The sequence below is a fragment of the Mauremys mutica genome, chromosome 23 (genome assembly GCF_020497125.1).
Source record: "Mauremys mutica isolate MM-2020 ecotype Southern chromosome 23, ASM2049712v1, whole genome shotgun sequence".
In the NCBI taxonomy this organism is placed as follows: domain Eukaryota; kingdom Metazoa; phylum Chordata; order Testudines; family Geoemydidae; genus Mauremys; species Mauremys mutica.
This window is the reverse complement of record NC_059094.1, coordinates 19693247-19701958: the sequence shown is the minus strand read 5'-3', so window position 1 is coordinate 19701958 and position 8712 is coordinate 19693247. Positions and strand designations below refer to the sequence as shown.

General features: G+C 44.1%; 1 long non-coding RNA gene across 1 annotated transcript; it reads left to right on the top strand.

Annotated features, from left to right (window-relative positions):
• Positions 1–1452: 1452 nt before the first annotated feature.
• On the top strand, positions 1453–5982 carry LOC123355252. Its single transcript, XR_006575029.1, has 6 exons — positions 1453–1567; positions 2687–2882; positions 3088–3191; positions 4043–4180; positions 4325–4417; positions 5701–5982. It is a non-coding gene; the product is annotated as an uncharacterized LOC123355252 (long non-coding RNA).
• The last annotated feature ends 2730 nt before the right edge of the window (positions 5983–8712 follow it).

Genomic DNA, 8712 nt, shown 5'->3' with positions numbered 1-8712 from the left:
GTGGGAGGGTTACACACGCTCCCACGTGGCATTCAGCAGTGCCCAGCTGATCCAAGCAGCCCGGGAAAGCATTAAGACAGACATTTGGAGAGGAAATGTGACACCTGGATATTACACAATGTAATGGGATCAGCCAAGTGGTAAATGCATCGTTTAAATGGGTTTTGTGTTCCCATTAACTTTTCTGATGCTGATTAGTTCTGACGGAGAACGAAAGGGTTGGTCAGTAACTTTTTCCCTCCAAAGTTCTCCTGGCTCAGTGGTGTTGGGATTAGCTCACTGGATTGAATACAGTCTGTGTAGATAAGTAATTACAGTGACAATGACCCACAAGGACAGACTGTATGGGTTGGGAAATTGAATGGGACATGTCTGTCCAATTTCTATGGACTTCTTGCATTACTAAGGAGGAAGAATTTGGGAAGAATTGTATTTTTGTCGGTAAATGTCGATTTCACTGTACACACCCAAACTGACCAAAAATATTTCTATTGCTGATAATAGAAAATTACAGCTAGGTGAAGTAAGGCAAATGCTTCTTGAGAATTGATTAGACTTTGATTTGAGGATATTTACTTTGTATATTTTGACATATTTGACAATTTGTGTTTTAACCATTATAACGCTTTAACTTTTTGAATCTCAGCGTCTGTCATTAAATACTTATTATTGTTTGACCTCCTCCATAATTTTCTGCAACTTTGAAAACTTAAATAGATAAACATAGAAAAAAAGTTTAAAATCCATAATTTTTCACAATTGTGATTTTTTAAAATAAAAATTAAAAAAAGCTTAAAAATAAATATCAGTATTATCTGTCAAAATTATAATGAAATAAAAATTGAAGTCTGCCAAGCCTACTTTTAGGGGTTGAATGTACAAATCCAGATATTGGGTTTCTTGGCAATTCACTGTTCTCCTCTTCTCAACACACTAATTGCCAGGGAGCACCCATCAGTCTCACATCCCCGCTCTCAGTTAAGGATGCGGGGCATGAAGTAGAGGTGTCCAATGCACTAGAGGCTAAAATGCAACGCGCTGAACCCATGTTTCAGAACAGGTGGGGTGAGAAGATGGGAGCTGATAATAGAGAAGCTCCAGAAAATAGGGGAAGTTCTGCCAATATTTTGTAACCCAGTCATCCCTCACAAATGCAAATAATTGAATGCATCCACTGACAAATCTCCAGCACCAAGACTGCATGCCAGCTGTAGAGAATCGAGCCATGTACTCAGAATACCCAGCCCGGAAGAAAGAATACTATCTATTTCATTAAGAAAATATTCCTTTTTTTAATGTTTCCAGAGTGCCAAACGGGCTGGGGGTGGGAAGCAGTTCAGATTCTCAGCCAGGGCTTTAGTCGTGTCAGAATGCCATTCGCCAGCCATCTTTTGGGGGCGTTCCAGTACCATCCTTCATGAGTGATCATTCTAAAAGTGCATTCCAGAACCTATTGTTACAGGACTCGTACGCTGCTCACAACCAGTGTTCAGCCCGACAATACCTTTTCATCTGAGAAACCACAATGTTCGGCTCAGAGTCCTCAATGTGGAAATAATTGAGAGGGGTGAGTCAGAGCTTTTCAACAATGAGGAATTTGCTGAGATGGGGCTGAACCCCATTCTCCTCACCTTTAGGACACATTACAAGAGACAGCTTTTCCCATAGGCCTGCAGCTCGGGGACAGTGGAAGCACGCTGCATTTTGAAGGCAAGTTTAGATTAGAAGCATCTTCCATCCTGTTGCCTGCATGACTCACACATGCCTAAGCTTTGCTTTTGCCGTTGTTACGTAATACTGATTCCAAGACAGAAAATGTGTCTGTTGGGTACCCTGAGCCCATCTGTTCTCCTTTAAAAAATAACTTATTTTTAAACCTTCCGGAAAGATCATTTGCATAATTAATTTCTTCCTAAAGAGAGTTTTTTCTTCTGTGTACTCTGTATTTCACACTTACCAGGCCTCCTACTCACCCTCAATTCTGGCTGGTGCTGTTCAGTCCCCCAAACTCAAGATGCTGGAGGTAAAGGGAGAGGGAGACTATCCAAACCCTCCGCTTCCTATTCTAATATTTGCAACACATCTGTGCATTTGTAAAGGTTTATCTGGAGCTGTTACTCCCGTGTTTCCTTTCAGCCAGACAAGGTTTGTGAAAACAAGGATTCATCTTCAGTCACAGTCTCCTATTAGAGTCAAAACTCAGTTTCAATCCCTGTGCTACCTTGCTTTTTACTATAAGCTTTTCAATATTTCCCAGAGCCTACACAGCTCCTAAGCTACTGAGTTCAATCTTTTCTACTTCCTCCCTCTCCCCTCTTTATTTTCTTCCAGTGGAAAAGGGAAAAATATTTATAAAGTGAGAGAAAGTGGGGGTGGGGAGGATGGGGAGAGAACTTTTCCCACACTTTTAAAGAAGTTTTTTTGAACTGAAACGTGAAAGTTTTTTTTAAAAGTGAGAGAAAATGCTACTCTCCTGCAGGAAACTGACATTTTTCAACCAAAAAGCACCTAAGGGAGACTTTTCTCTTGAAATGATTTGCTGGTAACATTTTCGTTTTCTGACCAACTCTAGGCAGATGGCCATTACTGTCTGACCATAGGTTAGATGGTCTCAGACCAGTTCCTAGTGGATAGTTTCTCTCTCACAGCTGTCATTAATTGTTACCCTGGTTGAAAATCTTTGCAGAGAGCCACAATCCTAAGACTGATTCCCTTGATAACTCCATGTGGGGCCTGCAGACCAGACCAGATACTCATTTACATAGACTGTTCTACGTACTGCTACCCCTTCTGCCATAGCTCTTTTGTGGATACAGAGTCCTGTTTCCAGGGCTGTCCATCTCCAACTGCACCAGATTCATGAAGGGTGAGAACACTTCCAGGTGAGTAAGAGCTTGCTACTAGATCTGTGGCACTCCAATGTCCATCAACATCTAGTGCATAGAGTAACTAAAACCTTGATCCATTGTATTTAATTGTCCTAAAAGCTCTTTCATGAGCAGTGGTGAGATTCCACAGTTTGGAGGTGAAGTCACCACCCACTCTGCCCAGAATAACAGTGAGAAATGTTTCCTCCTTTCTATTTAGGCAACCTAAGGAGAATATTGCTGTGAATGTACATTGCACCTGAAGTGACCGTGCCTATCTGCGACCCTGCAAGCCTGAAAACTTCCTAGTCAGTCTAATAAAAGGTATCACCTTGAAAAAGTAACTGGGTTCTAATTCCGTCCCAAAGATAATGATAGATCAGAGGACTAATGAGAGTCTTCATTAGCCAGAAAATAGGCCTCCATTACTGCACTTTTAGTGGGTTTCATAAAAACCACAGATGGAGTCCAGCCCAAGTTTCTGAGTGACTTGGACTCACTATGCTCTTAAGGTCCAGTGACATCAGATTCAGTCTTAAGTGTCTGTCAGGGAGAAAGTAGTTTCTCAACCATACATGCTCCAGGGACTTGAAAAGTGCAGCAAGGTATCAAATGGTCCATCAGTTTTATTTTTATTCCATATATAAAATACCTTCTGGAACAGCTCTGGGCATGGGAAAGAGGGTCGATAAACACACTACACATTTTAACCCTTGTTTTTATAGAGAACATTAACTGACGGACACCCTGACTGGTACATACTCCCCTCATCGCAACTCCACACATTGGGTGCACTTTTCTGGGCATTTGCAGGGGTGAATTTGACACCTGACAGACAGCCCTAGATCCTGGAGACCTCTGTTTATCCTCAGGAGAGGTGCAGCATGAGCAGCAGCAATGAAAAATCTGCCCCAAACAATTCTGCCAATGTCTCTCAGTCTGGGCTGGGAAGGGGAGTTCAGAATTCATAGACCATTCAATCCTCAGCCTCTCTGCTGAGATCGCCAGCAGAGGAGTAATTAGTGCCAGCGGAGCGGGGGTTTATGATGGGGACACTATCTGTGTAAGCATCCGTAATTCACCAGCTGTCAAATGTAGGTGGTGTCCAGCCTGTGCGCCCTGCCCTTGTTTTATGCCACTTTCTCATATTGACCCATTCTGTTTATCACCCAAAGCAACACTGCCAAGCTGTTCCGTCCTCTGGGGACCGGACTGGGACCAACCACATCATTCCACACAAGACACCAGCCAGCCATCAGATTGCGACAGTACCGTGGCTCCCAATCTGCACTGGGTTTATTCAGACAACAAAGGTGTGAAATATATCTGTGTATGTGTCAGGAGGGTGCAGAGAGCAGTTCTGGAAAATGTCCTCTCCCAGCAGAGCTGGCAGAAGTCCCATTCGTTTGGACTTTTAAAAAATACAAAAGCAACAGAACACATCTTGGTGTGTCTAGGTTTCCATAAGGTTGCCCATCACCGTGGTCTCTGAGCATCTGCTGGGAACAATCCTGCATTGGGAAGAGAATGTACAAGCCAATCTAACTCTGGTAGGTTCATGGTTAACTGCTATGATTCCCATGAATGAATGAGGTTTTCCCTGAAGTGGGAACACGCCTACTGCCCGTTATCTTAGGGCACGGTACAAGTATCAGATGCTGGCAAAGAGCATTGATTTTTTTTTCAAATGTTCCAGTTGAACTACTTATTGGATGTTGCCACTTCAGTAGTTGATTGTTAAGTCAAGAATTATTAAGTCAAGTTTATTGCACTGCTAAATATTCTTCTGCACAGAAATCAGGCAGGTTCCTACACTCCCCCCACCATTGTTTTCATAGTTGACATCAGATGCCCTCTTATCCTTCTTAGAATGATTCATTCTTTGCCAATCCCCAATGTGAAGAGATATCAAATGGAGCGCATGATGGCAGCAGCATGGTTATAAAAAGCATATCTAGGATCTCAGGGAAAATAGTGCTTTTTCAAAAATGCAGTGTGGTACTCAGCTGAGAGGGGCAAACATTCAAGGCCTGGGAATGGTCACATTATATATATATATAAAAACGGCCCCATGGCAGACCCATTCGGTCAATGAGTCTTTATGCTCTAGACCTGTTAATCCACATTCACCAGCATCAAATTGACTGTAAATTTTACAGTGAATTTGATGCTAGTGAAAGTGGATTAATAGGTCTAGAACATAAAGACTCATTGACCAAATGGGTTTGCCATGGGGCTGTGTCAGTGAAGGCTTTTCATGGAGGATTGGTCCATCAATGGCTATTAGCCAAGATGGCCAGGAATGCAACCCCATGCTCAGGGTGTCCCTAAGCCTCTGCCTGCCAGACGCTGGGACAGGATGACTGGGAATGGATCCCTCGATAATTGCCCTGTTCATTCCTTCAGAAGGATCTGGCACTGGCCACCATCAGAAGACAGGATCTTGGGCTCGATGGATCATTGGTCTGACCCAGTGAGGCCGTTCTCACCTGCCGGACCCACTTCTGGGGCATGAACAATCTCTTCCTGAGCTGGAAAAAAGTCGTAGGCCCTGATCCCACATATGTTCAACTTTATAGACATGTGTATTACCACTGATGTCAATGCTTGCAGGATTGGGCCCTTAGTTAACTGACCCTATGGAGAAATTGTCCCAGCAGCCAGGGACATGTGGGTCATTACCTTTCCTGAAGTTTGGTGTTTTCTGGATTCTAACCGCTGTTAGCGTTTCCAGAGCGTGGGGAAATTCTTGACTCACCTCAGAAGCTTGAGGCTGAATGGGGGTGTAACAAACACCACCACTGAGCTCTTATGCAGCACTTTTCATCCACAGATCTCCAAGAGCTTGACAAAGGAGTCCCTGCCATACTCCCCATGTTATGGTGGTGAAGTGACTTGCTCAAGGTCACTCAGGAGCCCAGTGGCAGAGCTGGGAGTCCTAGTCCAGTTCTCCAGCCACCAGGCCACATAACCAAATACCACGCTGCACGTGCTGAGCCTGCAATCAGGCCGGAAGGCAGAAATCATAGTGAAGAAAAGTCAAAGAAGCCACTGAGAATGAACAAGGTTATAAAATTAACTTCTCCTTTGGGCTGCACTTGAGAACTCACATTATGTCTGTACCCAGAGGGGAAAACGTTACTATCTATTACAACTCTTGTCCTCATTTTCTTATCATCGTTATCTCCTTTTACATAAGATTTCAACAAAACTGACCACTCAGCAAAGGACAAATATTGTTGGTGGTTTTCTTTTCATGAAAAGCCATTGGAGTTAAGGCAAAACATCTTCCGAGTTGACCGGACACTTCACCTTTATAGGATGTCTGGCTCTTTCTGGGGTCTGAGTCATGATGTTCTTCAGCTGCTAGAGAGGAGACGTTATTGGTATCTCTCTGCAATTGCCTAAATAGCCACTCCTGTGAATGCAGTTTCTGATTTTTCTAATATCCACTGAGGATCCCTCCACTTGAATTGGAAATCCCTGAGCCTTTCTTTGCGGTATCCTAGGACAGGAATATAATGCTGGAACCTGGCCTTTGTTGTTGGCCTTTGATAGCTCCCTCCTTATGGCAGTAACCTCGAAGAGGTAAGGAACATGTCTGCCAAGTGTTGCTGGGGTCCTACCTTGGACTTCAATAGCAACTGCCCCTCTAACCACCACATGCTCCTTTCAGGGTTCGCTCTCCAGCATCAGGAGGCGAATTGTGTCAACATGGCTTGTTAACTAAAACCCTAATTTCTTTCCTCGGTGTGTGAGGCCTGTTAACATAAATGTTCATCCAGCACCAAAATGCATCTATCGCTACTCCCACACCTCCCGCTCCCTGCACACCCACACAGGGATTGTCACAGTTTAGCTCTGAATGAATCAGGTCATCGTTTTCGTACATTCCCTGTTTGAATTTCAGGCTGAGCTACATGTTCCCTGTAATCTGTCACTTGATTATACACGAGAGTCTCCATGCTCCAGGTCAGTAAGCATTCCCCTGTAGCAGTTGAGAATAGGCCAGGCCAGAAAACAACAATTCCATTTCAGGAAAAATTTTGAGGTTTCAAATGTTGTTGTTGTTCTGATGAGGAAGGAAAATGAGGCTTTTCGAATTCTTTCCTGAAAAAACACCAAGGCAAGAGCCCCACCCCAGAAGAGCCAGCCACCAGGCTCTAAAGCCATTCTCTCTCTCGCTCTCACCTCTCCTGTTGGAGCGGTTCCACTTTGTACAAATCATTAACTATTCTTTCACTCACCTGGGATTGTGGCAGAGCCAGGTTCTCCTTGCTCTGAACCAGGAAGAGCTGCTCCATGGTAAAGCTTCGTCCAAGAGCAGGTTGTTTGTTTGTTTTTTACTCCCTCTGAAGCACCACTCAGTCAGCTATTAAGGCAATGTGCTGATGACAAATCCTACATTCCCAAGGATTCGGGCTGTTTCTGCAAGTCACTGCAAAACCCTAGCCAGCTTCCTGCGGAGATACAGTGTTGATGCAAGGGGCACAGGTCTCTAGCCAGTTTGTTTTGTCCCATAGAGCCTCTCCCAGAAACTTTAGACTAATTCTTCCTGCAGCTGTAAAGCTAAAGTAACTACATCAGAGGCAAGTTTCCTAGGCAGTGTGGTAGCCCAGGAACAATGACATCCAGTGGAACAAAAACAAAATCCTTTTCTACAGGCTCCAGCTAAATTGCCTTAAGGCTCTGAAATAATCAATAAAACATCACAGCAGCTGTATCTAGGCTGGAACTGTCATTGCCTTGGGAAAAGCACTGGGGCCTGCCATTTCAGGTAATAGGTTTTGATGATTATTCCAGCCAATGAAATGCCTTGCAGGATTTTTGGCTAGGGCCTGGCATCAGGCTGTTGAGGCCCACACATACACACACACACACACACACACTTACTTTTTTTTTTTGGCCTTCACAAATAAACAGCTATTGGGTTCTGCTGCCGGAATGGCAGATTTATTTGTTCCACGTCTGTGCTACGTCTTGGGGGGTCTGACCTCCCCGTGCGAATTTGGCAATTCACATTGTACCTCATTATGCTGAACGGCACCGTGCCCAGTACCTGGGCTCATCCAGTGGCCCCCCTATGGTAGCTGCAGGTGTGGTGAAGTTCTGCGAGGAAGCAGACAAACCCCAACGAATGCAAGCCATCAATGCAAAAATGCTAAAACGTCAGAAGCCCTCACTGAATTATTTACTATTAAGCCTTTTGTCCTGATTACTCGCTCCCCGGGGAAAAAAATGAACGGTGGCCCTTACCAGCATAAGTGTTTGATTTTGTCTGCTGCACACAAGCCCATGCAAATATGTCCATGTCAAACAGAGTCCACGCAGGCTAGACTGCATTTTGTCTGTGTGTGCGTGTGTGTGTGTGTGTGTGCGTGCGCTAGTTAATAGGGTGAATTTTGGGTTGATTTCCATGCCTCAGGCCCAGATACGGCACATAGCAAGGGCCAAGGGGGGAGAGAGAGAGAGAGAGCGCGAGACTTTGCAAGGTAATAGATGCTCTAAGCATGCAGATGCTCAGACACTACTGATCTATTAAACAAGATTTTTCTAAAACTTGTTATTCAGGCTCTGTGTTAGCTGTTAAAAGAAATAATAAAGCCAGGAATTGTAATCCCTCCTCCTTTGAGGTCACAGAGGATAAGCCACATGGATCGTAGTGTACCCAGCCAGCGAGATGTCTGACTGAAGAGTCCAACTCTGACCTCAATTTAGACCATATTTTTTCTTCCCAGGGGTGGCAGGGTAGTTAGCTGTCCTTTCCACAGAAACATTAATTTTGGTACAAGAGCTACCTTTTATTAGGCTAATAAAATAATGGTCTTATAAAGTTTCTGGACCT